Source organism: Bombyx mori, chromosome 11, assembly GCF_030269925.1.
Source record: "Bombyx mori chromosome 11, ASM3026992v2".
Taxonomy (NCBI): Eukaryota; Metazoa; Arthropoda; class Insecta; order Lepidoptera; family Bombycidae; genus Bombyx; species Bombyx mori.
Window position 1 is genome coordinate 14,097,515 of NC_085117.1, and position 15,599 is coordinate 14,113,113.

The window sequence follows — 15,599 nt, forward strand, 5'->3', positions numbered from 1 at the left end:
AAAAGTAGTCTCACTAGCATTTCCGCGCATCTTTATTCGGGTAGATATAGGAAAATAAAAATATCTCGGGAATTATACTTTTTATGAATGAAGGGCAGGGAGTTTTCTATCATCAGTTTCATAGTTAAGACGTTTAACCAAACGAATTCACATTTTTAATATTAGTGTGTAGTAGATATTAAGAAACTGAAGAAACCTGAAACTGCAGATAAACCTGTTAAGTTTAAATTTGAAAATCTTCTAATTTGCAGAGATGGGCACAGGAAATCCTTTAAAAGCCCGAAGACGTATCCACATAAATTCTTATTTGACATAATATTATCTTCTTTTTTTATTTTTTATTGCTTAGATGCGTGGATGAGCTCACAGCCCACCTGGTGTTAAGTGGTTACTGGAGCCCATAGACATCCACAACGTAAATGCGCCACCCATCTTGAGATATAAGTTCTAAGGTCTCAAGTATAGTTACAACGGCTACCCCACCCTTCAAACCAAAACGCATTACTGCTTCAGGACAGAAATAGGCAGGGTGGTGGTACCCACCCGCGCGGACTCACAAGAGGTCCTACCACCAGTAATTAATCATCTATAATATCAATCATCATTCATCAGCTATACTGCTATTCGATGGAGTGACAGTATTGGTAACAGTGGATTGGAGATTCCCATCATATGTTTTAAGGCTATCAAGCCACAAAAACCACTGGATGGTTTTGATAGTTATGAGGAGGAAGAAGACAGAAAATTACGTTTGAATTTAACAAACTCATTCAGATCGCCACTTGAAATGAACAGAGTTATAACAACGAACAGAAGTCGAATTTGCGTATTCATAACTGTAGGAATGGTATCATTTATACCGTTATGAATTAGACATTCACGATCTTTAAATTTTAATAACCTCTATATAGCGTAAACTTCGAAAACAACTGGTTTTCAGATTTTGCATGAAAAGAAAAGCCACATGGGGCTTCTTAACCCACAGACACAACCCACTGAGCTTCTCGCCGGATCTAATCAGTGGGTCGCGTTTCCGATCCGGTGGTAGATTCTGCGAAGCACGGCTCTTGTTAGGGCTCGTGTTACCAACATTGGTTTGAGCCACGCGAGCTCACCTACTAGTTCAGTGAATCTACAATAACCCCTCGAGGATACTAGAATAAGTAAAATAGGGGGGGGGGGTTATTGACGACGTTTGGCAGATGAGGGACCGGCTAAGCGACTATAGAAGTCCAGAAACATAACAATGTTGATGATGTTCCACTATTCACTTTGACAACGTCGTTGCCTAACTTCCCCGGTTGGAGACTCAATTTTATTACAATAACGTTAGACATATGTATGTACCTGTCAAAGTAGAGTCCTTTGTTATTTTATGAAAGAAATAAGTAGGGCGCTTGTTACCCATAGGGAATAATAATATCCTATTATAATACTTATTTTACATTGATAATTACCTACATATATTTTTGTTCCTTCGCCATAGATGGCGTTTGTAACATAATAATATATTAGATACAAAAGAACTAACATATCAGAAAGTTAAAGATCCACCATGATTACACTACACGACGAGAGTACACAAGGAACCTTGCCACTTAGGCCTATCCCCTTTTAAAAATGTGTTTTTTTTTTTAATTGCAATTACACTACGGTGTGAAGTAAGGACGGGGTAATGAGTTGCGTCGGCCGCGGGTGGGTTCCAGTATGCCAAGCGTATTCAGCCGTATTCATATTCATTAGGGCGCGAAGGGCTCGCTTGATTGCACAAAGAGCCGGCTAATTCGCTCCCGTGGCTGTGTTCGCACTACATGCTTAATGTACTTAAGAGGAGAAGTTAAGTTTTTAGTACAATTTTAAATAAAAAATTGTAATTTAAAACAAGAATAGAACAAGCGTCTAAGATTATAATGCTATTTTTTTTATTGAGCATAATGAATGGTTTATGAAAAGTCCTTATATTTCAACTGTTGCAGGTGCTGCAAGGTCAAAGTTGTCCATGTATTGAAGTGATTACAGTAGCCTATGGACATCGCAACGGGAATGCTGCCACCCAACTCAACAAACCAGATTGTATTTAGATTGTAGACTGTCCGACACCTACGAAATACCATCATCAAACTAAAAGCAGTTTGCCTAGTATAAATTGTTAACAACTGTAAACTGCAACATGGGCCCTGTATATTTTTCAGAATTAGCATGGGTGTACCAGGCTCACCACAGACCGGAAGAAGTGGCGATTGCTCGTGAATCGCATAACATCTGCCCACAGCAATGATACTGAAAGACGACCACATGCGCTCTAACAAGAGTGATACGACAAAGGAGATAAACTTACCTGCCTGTTGACCACGGATACGAGTACGGGTACGGGTAGTTACCACCACCCTACCTATTTCAACCGTGAAGCAGTAATGCGTTTCGGTTTGAAGGGTGGGCCAGCCGTTGTAACTATACTGAGACCTTAGAAGTCATATCTCAAGGTGTGTGGCGGCATTTACATTGTAGATGTCTATGGGCTCCAGTAACCACTTAACACCAGGTGCGCTGTGAGCGCGTCCACCTATCTATGCCATAAAAAAAAAACGAATCTTATATCATATTATTATATTTTGATACACTCACACATTGTAGTATTATGTGTCCAATACAAATAAATGAACAATACATACAATGGTACGATCAAATCAATATCGCTTCGAAAGCACGCTCCGTTACGGGCGGTTCGGCTTAATTATTGAATTAGCATTTAAATTATTTCGGTAACCGTTCATTTGTAACTAATACAAATAGCAGGCCGCATGAATAATGTCTGTGACGTGGATTGTAGAAGGTTTTTTTGCTGGAGACGTAGCTACACGGATCGGCACTTGATTATTTTCATTGAATGTTTTATTGATGAATGATGTAATGAATTAAGTAGTTGTGGCCTAAAGGATAAGACGTCCGGTGCATTCGTATGTAGCGATGCACCGGTGTTCGAATCCCGCAGGTGAGTACCAATTTTTCTAATGAAATACGTACTTACAAACGTTCACGATTGACTTCTACGGTGAAGGATTAACATCGTGTAATAAAAATCAAACCCGCAAAATTATAATTTGCGTAATCACTGGTCGTAGGCCCTCTTGTGAGTCTGCACGGGTAGGTACCACCACCCCGCCTATTTCTGCCGTGAAGCAGTAATGCGTTTCGGTTTGAAGGGTGGGGTAGCCGTTGTAACTATACTGAGACCTTAGAATTTATATCTCAAGGTGGGTGGCGCATTAACATTGTAGATGTCTATGGGCTCCAGTAATCACTTAACACCAGGTGGGCTGTAAGCTGGTCCACCCACCTAATCAATAAAAAAATAAAAAAAGGATGCGTTCTAAAATGTTTTTTCTTAATTAAATTTTTATTGCAATACACAGATAGAATAAGTTGGTTTAGAATTGCCAGAGCAAAAAACCAATTCCACTGGACAAATAATAAAGGATTATTTATTAATTTTATTTTCTAAAACTTTCGCTTATTTTATCGTATTTACTACAAGAAATTTTTAAACATTGAAAAATAAATTGGATTTAATGTTACATGTTCGATGCTTTAATCTGGTAGGTATCTGATGTCTTATCTCTCGCGCCATGAACACTTTATCTTCTCCTTTGTATTTTTCAATTTGTTCCTGACCTGATTAACCATAATCAATAACACTTATCATAATTCTTTTATCCTTATTTAAGAACAAAATCTTAAGACTGCTCACGATTAAAATTTTAATAAAGGTTATAAAATCTGTGATGCACCAGCAAAGTTTCAGAGTAGACGTTATAATTTTGTTCTACTTATCGTCAACACTATACACTCCAATAATTCATACACTTTTCCATTCTACACTCAATCTCTGCTATATATTTGTGAATAATGATTTTGTCATTGACAAATAGTAAATACAAGGGCTAATTATTCTCCTTTTCAACATATAACGTAACCGGGAAAAATAAATATATTAATTAAAGCTTAAAAGTTGATTCCTGGTGAAATCACAAGAACAATCTTATCATTAACCCCAGCTCCTGATCTTAACTGTTAAGTAATTCCTTGGTACAGTCCTATTTCACTCTTTTCTTCTTTAGAAACCACTTTCTTTAGAAATTCTTGATTGTTTTATTATAAATAAAAAAACACCTAGAGGAATTTAATTTAATGTATTTTCGTATATTTTGTTTACAGGAATCTTCTAAGCTTCATTTAAGAATCTCTACCTAAGCTTTTGTCACAGCACTATGTGCTTGATAGTCTAAAAAATAATTTGCCACATCCAAAATACAAGTTCAATCAATATTCAACGATATTAATCCATGACGCACGAATACGCGTCGCCATGTTGATGCGAATAACAAGTACCTAACCACCTCGCCCGGTTTTAAGCCAATAAACATTTTAATTGTATTCGTAAGAAGATATAAGACTGATTACAATAAAACCATGCTAGAACTTTTACTGCAGTAGACGATCAGACCAGCACATGACTTGTCTTGGGTTTACGTCTATAGACATACTGTATACCGCTTTCTGGCATGAGGAGGATGTGTTCATAGTGTAGTAATATGAGCCTTACCCAAGACAGGGTTAACCGACTAGCTAAAAGAACTAAAGTAAGCTAAAGTTTTTTTTTTATGTTTGAAAGATTACTGGTGGCCCGGAGGCCTTTCCAGTTTCACCAGGACAGGTGGGCGAGCAAAGGCTCAGCCAGGAGGGATGGGATTTGGGAAGGAGACCTAACAACTCAAGACCAACTGCTTCGCGAATGAATCTACCACCGCATCGGAATGACTAAAGTAAACTAAAGTAGTAGAACTAAAGTAAAGTAGTAATGTTCATAGTGTAGTAACATAGCCCGTACCCTAAAACCGGGCCGACTACCACATTACTTGAAAGAACTAAAAGGTTTCTGAGTTGATTAAGAACTGGACAAAATTTGACAACTTTTTTGGCAATTTTTAAACCGACTACTAAGTCGCTTACTGTACTTATTTAGAATTGTTTAAATTAAGAACAATTTGCTTCACGGGTATCTGGTTGGATGGTATCGTAACAGCAAAACAAATAGATGGCATGTCGGGGCCCGTCACGAAGCATTAAAATCAGTGTAACAGTACGAGCCATTAGTTCCTTTGTTTATTGGTTTGATCGGTACACGAAGTTTATTCAATCACGGATGTTGCTCTAATTTATCGTCCGCCGGTTTTGTTGTGTTGCGTTTTTTCTGTGCTGCTCTTCAAGTGTTCCGCGTGAAAACACAGCAGGATTTTTTTAAAATAATTAATAAGTAATTGATGTCAAGTCGCCATCTACACCTGACAATGACAACCTAAGGCGCGAAGGTCTGCAAACATCGTCGACGGGGAACCTATTTAATAAAACTGCATTTGGTATTTCATAGATCATAGTTTCATACTTCTCTAAGTTCCTCACATTTGAGACGTAAAAGCGTAACAAAAAAACAAATTCATTTTTGTATTTAAAGTATTATTTATTTAAGAGTTTATATTAAAGAATGTCGACATATTAACACATAAATGTAGACGGGATACGTTAAATGGAAAGACTCCTTAAAGAGTAAGGCAATTATGTTTTAATTTTTTTTATTGCATAGATGGGTGGACGAGCTCACAGCCCACCTGGTGTTAAGTTAGTTACAACGGCTGCCCCACCCTTCAAACCGAAAGGCATTACTGATTCACGGCAGCAATGGACAGGGTGGTGATACCTACCTGCGCGGACTCACAAGAGGTTCCACCATCAGTAATTATGCAAATTATAATTTTGCGGGTTTGATTTTTATTACACGATGCTATTCCTTCACCGTGGAAGTCAATCGTGAACATTTGTTGAGTACGTATTTCATTAGAAAAATTGGTACCCGCCTTGGATTCGAACACCGGTGCATCGTTCAACACGAATGCACCGGACGTCTTATCCTTTAGGCCATGGCGACTTCAACGTTAAATATAACGACGTTTAATATATAGACTCCTTAAAGAGTAAGGCAATTATTATGTAATTGTGTATTGTAAATTGCGTAAGTGCATGCGAAGTTTTTACGTTGCAAGGGTGAGATAGACTGAGATTATCTTTTCCAATTTTTTACTACAGCTTTTGGATTGGATAGGCGTGGATGGATACATAGGCAACTCTTAATCCAATTTATTCTTTTATTTTATAATGACGCTATCACGGAGCAAACCTAGTTGAATACGTTCACTAATTGAATCGCGATGTGTAATAGTTTAAAAGCAGCCCATCGAAAACTTTAAGCTTTTCCGTATCCTTCATTACGGATGCTTGTAAGGATAGTTTCCTGCTTCCTCGTTTCGGTTGGGTGTAATTACGTGAATTCCTAATAAGGACTTCAAACGAACCCTTCACACTCGGTACCTTCGTTTAAGCGGCATCCAGTCAAACTTTACGATACAACAGTATCTAACCGCGAACCGTGGTCCTTAATTGAAATCTGTGGAATCCCTTGTTCCTCGTGCATGGAGAAAATTAAAATCGATCCAACGAGATCAAGTTTTGTTATTAGCTGCATTATATTTTCCCTCTTAAATTATTTAAAAAAAATTGATACAAAAAAATTTGTTCCAGACTGTTCCGGACACAAATGTGGAATTAGGACAGTAAGATTGTAATTTTGAGAAAATTTGTAAAAGTGCATTAAATAAATTAATTTAATTATTTCAAAGAACTTTTACGGTTTAGTCTCGTCTTTGTTATTGTCATTTATATTGTTTTTGAAGTTTCGAATACTTTACAGTTTTCGAGGCCACGGACATCTGTCGATCAGACTGTAAAAGTAATTTTAATTATGTCTACAATTATAAACCCGTATGCTATGAAAAACACGACTGTTTATTTATATAAACGAGTTTTACTTACCTAGTTCAATTTTTTGGTTAAATATATCTTGAATTTTCAATATTACACAATAATTTAAACTTTACGACTGTATAAATACCATGATGTCGTAGAGGAACCTAAAACAAATTTGCTTTATTCAAAAAATCTTTCGAGTACATTTCTCAAGCACACTATCGATTTATATTTTTGGCAGAATTGTCTAAGTCCGTTCCATGTGTTTAGCTTTTTAATAATTTTCAAGACGCAAAATTTATTTGTGTTAAACTAAATTAGTGATTCAAACTATTATAATCTAATTCAACGAAAAATAATAAAATAAATATAACGAAATTAGTTCAGTAATACTATCCATCAACAGATGTCGCTAGTAGGACGATATTCAAGCTCTGTACTGTACCTAAATGATATCACAATCACGTCAACTGTGTCGTTTGCCTCAAGAATATTAGGCCTTCTCTGTAATATTTCCACTGCAAAAAAGGCTTGTACCTATATTTTTAATACATTCTCGGAAACAGCGTGGGTTGAATCAAGATTAGTCTCGCGAGGAATCAGATTAATTGGATGTTTATGGTAAATCAAGGCAAACGTTGAAAATAGTTCTATTTACTAATTAAACAGTCAAACTTTAGCTTCCATTAACAGACATTAACGAATCTTTCATAATTTTTTTCAAAATGTTATATAACGTGCGGCTTCACTACATAGTTTAAAACAAAGTCGCTTTCTCTGTCCCTATGTATGCTTAAATCTTTAAAACTACGCAACGGATTTTGATGCCGTTTTTTTCAATAGATAGAGTGATTGAAGAGGAATGTTTATATGTATAATAACATCCATTAAATAGTGGGGAAATCAATAATAAATTATAGTTTCCGAAACGAAGCGAGGGCGGGTCGCTATAGAGCTATATGTTTTAAAGACGGTGACGGGTGCAAAACTCTATTCAAATCGCGATTAGAAAACCCCTTAAATGTAGTTCCCAAAACATAGGGAGCCAGCCTTTTTTGGAAGACACATTCACGTGTAAGCATGTCACGTGCCTGCTGTTAAAACGAAGCCGCCGGTAATGAAATAATTCGTGAGGATGCGTTTGAATATTCAGATCCAACTGATAAGGCGCACTCGGGAACGTGTGTTACCGTACATTTCATTTATGGTTAACTTCGTCTGCTCGTTTGAATATTTGGCAGTTGTATTTGTTTATTGAGTTGCATTCTTAGTCATTCTATTAAATCCCGTACTACTTGACGACTCATCATCCTAAATGCAATAAAATTACGTTATAGATATATTTCTGCTGACCCTACGTCATCACTTTAACAATCTAGAGTGTCTCGCCTGACTTTGTGTTGCGGGTAGCGATTGAGATCTAGTGTTTTTGTTTTGTTTTTTTTATTGCATAGATGAAGAGCTCACAGCCCACCTGGTGTTAAGTGGTTACCCGAGCCGATAGACATCTACAACGTAAATTCCGCCACCCACCTTAAGATATGAGTTCTAAGGTCTCAGTATAGTTACAACGACTGCCCCACCATACAAACCGAGACGCATTACTGCTTTACGGCAAAAATAGGCAGGGCCTAAGCGGAAGCTGGTGGAATCTAAACATTATTAACATCAGCAATGACGGACCCGTGCAGACTTATGAGAGGTGCTACCACCAGTAATTACGTAAATTATAATTTTGCGGGTTTGATTTTTATTACACGGTGTTATTCTTTCACCGGAATTCGAACACCGGTGCATCGGAATGCACCGGACGTCTTATCCTTTAGGCCACTCGCCGAGCAGCTGTAGTAGTCATTACAGCAAGGCTTAGTTCTTAAACAGGAGTTCGGGCTAGCAATCGCTCTCACATAACTCATCCCCAAAAGTCCTACACACAAGGTTTTATCACCGATACATTGGACTGACTTATTTAAATTTAACACGGACATCGCCAAGGGACGCGCTTAGTGCGTATCATATTATTATTTTTAAACACACACGTCGTTTTAATGAATGAACGCAGAGAGAAGACGCGTAGGCTCCGCGTTTACCTTAATAAAATTGTCATAAATGCAAGATAAATAAATAAAAAGAAAAGGCGTGTGTGTGTGTGTGTGTGTGCGTTTTTTGTCGTCTTTTTGTGCTTTGTAACGTTGTTTTTGTGGATATAAGAAATATCGTATGAGGTCAACGTACTTTATTATTAGATCGAAACGGGAGACGAACAGCGAAACTGAGTAATGTATTGTGTACTTATGCTCTTCTAAACAAAGAAGATATAAAAGAATTAGAAGGTTTATTACTGGTGGTAGGACCTTTTATGAGTTCGCACGGGTAGGTAGCACCACCTTGCCTATTTCTGTCGTGAAGCAGTGATGCGTTTTGGTTTGAAGGGTGGGGCAGCCGTTGTAACTATACTTGAGACCTTATAGCTTGTCTCAAGGTGGGTGGCGCATTTACGTTGTAGATGTCTGTGGGCGCAAGTAACTACGCTGCCCGCCCCAGAAGAATAGTTATGGCAAGTTCATATAGGTATATCTATCTATTTGTTTGGTAGTAAAGTCATTGTGGCCTATGAGTAAGATAACTGGTACGCCTGTACATATAAAGAGACGCGACTAAGCGCATGTCGAAATAGTCACTATTTTTCTAGCTAACAATGCCCAATAGGAAGAAGAACTGGTGGTAGGACGTCTTGTGAGTCCGCACGGGTAGGTACCACCAGTAATGCGTTTCGGTTTGAAGGGTGGATTGTAACTATACTGAGACCTTAGAGCTCATATCTCAAGATGTGTGGCGGCATTTACGTTGTAGATTGCTATGGACTCTGGTAAGCACCTAACACCAGATGGGATGTGAGCTCGTCCACCCATCTATGCCATAAAAAAAAAACAAAAAAAAAACACCAGATCTCAATTGCCACCCGCAATAAAAGTCAGGCGAGACACTATAGATTGCTATTTTATTTTTTTATATTTCTTATAATTTTGCTATTTTATTATATTTATATTGCTTTAAATTGCAGCCATTGCTGTAATAAAAAAAAACATCGTGTATTAAAATTGAATGGAAGCTGAAAATTATTAAATATTCAATTACGAGTGGAAAAGAACATCACTATTTTGGTTACTTTTGTTGCAAAGCGAATGTGCGTTCCGGCTTCGAAGGTGGACGGACAACTTTGATAGAAAAACAATTAAGATTGAATGGTGACGTACTTTTAGATGTTTATGGGAAACGGTAACAATTTAACTAGTTAACCAGGTGCACTAGCAGCTCATCAGCTTGTCTTCAGCTTAAAATCGAGTAGTCATTAGTGGAATTGAAGCATAGTACATTATTAGGGGTCATACTTGTTTCTACTCACTACATGGTACTGTTTAATAAACTATATTAATTTAGCTCTGTTCCACCTAAAAATTATTATTCACATTTGCTATGGAAATAATTTCGAATCATTTTTTTAATAACACAACAACAACAATGAGATAACATATGTGCATATTATAAATGGGGAGCTCAGAAACATTTTCTGTCATTAGCACATTAACATGAAGCTATTCAACATTAGCCGAACTACGTAGAGCACCAGATCAATAATCTCAAATAAACTAAATTACGGAAATCCAATAACTACTTCTACGAGCAATAATCTTTAAAATCACAAATCAAGTTGTAAGCTTTCACGAACACCGTAGGCGGTTCACTAGTCGCTTCCAACTATTGTCGATACACACTGTCACTACGAAACGACAACATAATTTAAAGATGAATTTAATTTTTTATTGATTCGCGAAATAATAAAAAAAAACGTCTAAGCAAGTAATGTAAATTAGAGTCTCGAAAAAAACGAAAGCTATGGAACTAGTGACTGCTTTAATTGACGAGATCAAAGCTCACCTTTCAGTGCTTTGTCTGTGTCAAATATATAAATGAAATCATCCAGTTCTCTATATATGTATTGTCCGGTCGAAATTAAATCGGTAGACTATCTAGACCGACCAGAAGGATATATTAGAGACCGAACTTCAGCATCTTCCAGTCAAAGACTATTGCGTGACTGCGTTGATGACGAAAGACAGAGAATGCAAACTTCAGAAACCAAGCCTTAATTGAATTAGTGAGAGCTAATGTTATTGCAGGATTACGGGTTTTAATATTAAAAATAATGTCAATTTATAGGTGCTTAAAATTACAGTAATGTTGTACTAGTTACAAATTAGAGTTGTTTCTATTCAAATATGAAAGTAGACTCTTATTTAAAATGATTACAACTAGAGGTCCCGTAGTAGTCGAAATTCGACTATAATTAATTGGAATTGTAAGTTTGTACACTATTATAATATGATTGTATTTTATACTTCTATAATCACAATTTCGCCAATACAAACAATATTTAATCTATTCTCAATTTGACCACAGACGTCAAGAACAAAAGTTTGACAATAAGTAGTATGCATGCGTGTTGCGTCAAATACATGGTATGTAGTGTGTGTAATGTTTTCTTTATTGATTTAATGTATCTTTCATGCATTATTTAAAAAAAATATTAGCATTGTACACTTCTTCTCTATAGTCTCTATGAGTGTGGAAAATTTCATACTCCTCCGTCCCGCAATTTTCGTAAAAAGGGATACAAAGTTTTCGCTTCACGTATTAATATATAGATACCTGAATAAAAATATGACACTCAAATTCTGAAATTGCTGCTATTAACTAGTTGTAACATTTATTATACGAGAATTAAATTTGCATATTTGAATGAAGCAATAAAAATGAAATTAAAATATTAGTTGACGCGATAAAGTACAGTCGTCACTAAGAATGTTTGTCAAGCGTCCAAGACAGTGTGTATTGAGCTATAGAAACGGCTTCAAACTGTCAAAATAGCTAAAATATATGCCGTTTTATTAACACCGGACACAACAATTGCTCGGCAAAGTGTGGGATTCCTTATACCTCTAGTTTATTGTATATTAGAACGTGCGTGGGTTTGACGCCCCTCGGTGGTCCAATGTTTTCATACTAATTGTTGCTTTTGTCCAATATTGGTATATATTTTTTTATATTCCAAATTGGGCTACAATATTGTTATGTTGGAAATATTATGAGATTATCTATTTTAAGCTTCTTTTACAATTTTCCTATGATCCGTGTGTGGGTAATAAAAAAAGGTAATAATATTTTACCCACAATTTATTTTCCCAACAAACATCTGATTTTTGTATACCAACATAGTGTTGTTCCGATGAGTTTTACTTTTACTGGTGATGGGACGTCTTGTGACTCGGCACGGGTAGGTACCACCGAACTTTTTTTTTTTGGGTATAGGGCCGAACATCATGCAAGGCTTCCGCGCCTAGGTGGCGCGCGGGGTATGTTGAACTTGACAGTCTGCAGATGGGGTACCACCACCCTGCCTGTTTTTGCCCTGAAGCAGTAATGCGTTTCGGTTTCAAGGGCGGGGAAGCCGTTGTACTGTTAAAATTGACTTTAGAACTCATGTCTCAAGGTGGCGGCATTTACGTTGTATATGTCTATGGGCACATGTAACCATTTCACACCAGGTGGGCCGTGAGCTCGTCCACTCATTTATATACCTTATGGTATAAAAAAAACAGTACCCAAATAAAATCTAAAGCCTAAAAACGTATTTAATTTTTCTATGTCAAAATATTTGGCCATATTTAAGTACGGGCATTTGTACAGAGAAACCATATTTTTGTCAAATGTCCGGGATTTTAAATAAAATATATCTCTAGTCTACAATACAGTTGTTAGGTATTATAAATTACAAATACGCAACTAATAAGGAATGTTGATTTATTTAATATGTACAATCATATTTTAACCCTAACATAATAATAATCGAATTTTAGCGAGACTAAAATTTGGATATTCGATTTTTAACCGTGAGGAAATACAAAATCGGCTTACGGGTATAAGTACACTAAATGTCATTTCATTCACAGAAATATAATATGAAGACTAACTCGCCCGGCAAACGTTGTATTGCCATATAAATTATTTCTAGGAAAGATACGTAACCTAGATACCGACTGCAACGCCATCTACCGGCCTGATTTTTAAATCTAAACCATTCTCGAATCCACCTGAAGGTACACAGAAAATTTCATTAAAATCGGTTCAGCTGCTTAGGAGGAGTTCAATGACAAACACACGCACAGAAGAAATATCTTATATAAAAAATTCTCATGTCACAGTGTTAGTTACCATACTCCTCTGAAACGGTTTGACCGATTTTTAAGAAATTTTATTTGCATGTTCAGTAGGTCTGAGAATCGGCTACTATCTATTTTTTATACCCCTAAGTGATAAGGATTGTCCACCCCTAACATTTACCTATTTTTATTTTTGGACATTTTTTTTTGTTATAATGAGGCATTACATAAGTACGTGGTTGAATGAGGTTTTGTTATTTTTATACTCCCTAATCGTTCACAGCGCTACATGCCTCTTTCACTCATTTACCACATCCTTACACACTTACAACAAGTTACTTTTTTTTCTACACCAGAAATTCCCTAGAAATCTTATATATGGCAAGACAACGTTTGCCGGGTCAGCTAGTATTAATAAAGATTGTAACGTTAGTAACAATCCGCTCCAACACGTGATCATCAAATAAATTCTACGTCACAAGCCAATAAACAACGTATAAATCGGCGACGCACTAGATCGCTTTAATTATTCCAATTATTATCGAGACAGTCCAATTACGATCGGCGAGTACCAATTATTATCGGTGACAACCGTCCGGCATCCTTGGCTAGTCATTAGGCCTGCCAATATACTATTGATTGGTGCTGATTGTCTGTACGTAGATAGGGTCATTTGCATGAATCTCTGCTCGTTTTAATAGATCACGCTTAATTGTGCGGTGCAGATGAGTCTAATGTTTGTGACTTTTAATCGCTGCGGTCTAGAATAGTTTTAGTTAGGTTGTGTAAACTTCTAAACTATGCAAGCAGGAAAGTATACAGTACGTCGCTTTTTTCAAATTAAGGTAATGATTTTGGAAATATTTTAAGGATTAAACCACAGAAAATACCAACATACCTACACGGTATACCTTTGCTGGTGGTAGGACCTCTTGTGAATCCGCACGGGTAGGTACCACCACCCCGCCTATTTCTGCCGTGAAGCAGTAATGCGTTTCGGTTTGAAGGGTGCGGCAGCCGTTGTAACTATACTGAGATCTTAGAACTTATATCTCAAGGTGGTTGGCGCATTTACGTTGTAGATGTCTATGGGCTCCAGTAACAATTTAACATCAGGTGGGCTGTGAGCTCGTCCGCCCATTAAAGCAATAAAAAATAAAAAACACGGGCAACGATTTTTAATGAACCAAGTGAAAACCTATAAAATGGCTACCGTCATTTTAAAATTAGAATGCCATTATTTATTTATCTACGTCGACCAATTGAAGCCGTGATGAAACAGCCGAACATTAATTATCTAGCTAACGCTAAGGACGAGTGACACAAATTTGTGGTTGGAAAGCGGTTGTACTGTAAACAATTAGTGGTTTCGTACAAATTGTCAGTGCGACCGGACCGTCATACTGCGAACGAGTGCCTCAAATTGCGGATAATTGATCGCCAATGAGTCCGCTAACTCACGTGTCTGTGACAAATTATGAGCAATGCGCATGTGACAATTGGTGCCTCGTCTATTATTCTGCGTATAATTTAACTCAATTTCAATGCGATTTTTCATTAAAAAAAATTTTTCCTACCTATGCTGATGGCTTGAGAGGCTATTTCAGCTTACCCTAGCGTGTGTGGGTGAGCTCACGGGGCTCAAACCGGAGAGCTGCTAACACTGACCCTAGCAAGAGCAGTGCTCCACAGAATCTACCACCGGATCGGAAACGCAACCCACTGAGAAGATCCGGCGAGAAACTCAGTGGGTTGTGTCTGTGGGTTAATTCGCTGGTCGAGCCCTTCGTCGCAAGCGACGGGTTCGACGAGGATGGTGACCGGTTTCATAACCGATTTCTGTTAATAACGTAACATACATTAATGGGATAGTGCATTAAACATAAATATATTATGTCAATAATAAATTAAAATTTAAAAAAGTACGGACCGGACAAGTTCTTGAAGTATTTCATGTTTATTAATATTTTAGAGCAACCTAGACTAGGTTAGGTTAGACTAAGTTAGGACAAGATATAGGTATATTTATATATAGGTCTGCTCCCAACACCTGCAGATCGTCAAGTCCCACACGCCCTATAGGCGCGTGGACCTCGTAGGACTAGATATACGGAAATTGTAGTGCAAGGTACAGGGAAGAAGAGATCGACCGAAGAACACGTGGATGTAGTGTGAGAATGACGATATGAGAGATTGAGAAGTGACTGTTGAAATGACGCCTGATAGAGGAGAATGGAAAAGAAAAACTCGCTATGCCGACCTCACCTAGTGGGATAAGGTGGAGACAAAGAAGAAGAAGAAAGCAACCGGAGATTTTATACGCTTTCCGTATACAAAAATGAATTTATTTTTATTGAGCATCAAACATAATTTTATTAGAATCCCAATAAGACAGTAAAAACAACGTTCGTACGAATATCCTAATTCGGTTACAAAACACTCAGTCATAAAGCACCGTAATCGTTCCCTTAACGTCGGCTAGTTTAATAGACTGCCTTAAGTAATGAAACTGGGGCTTAT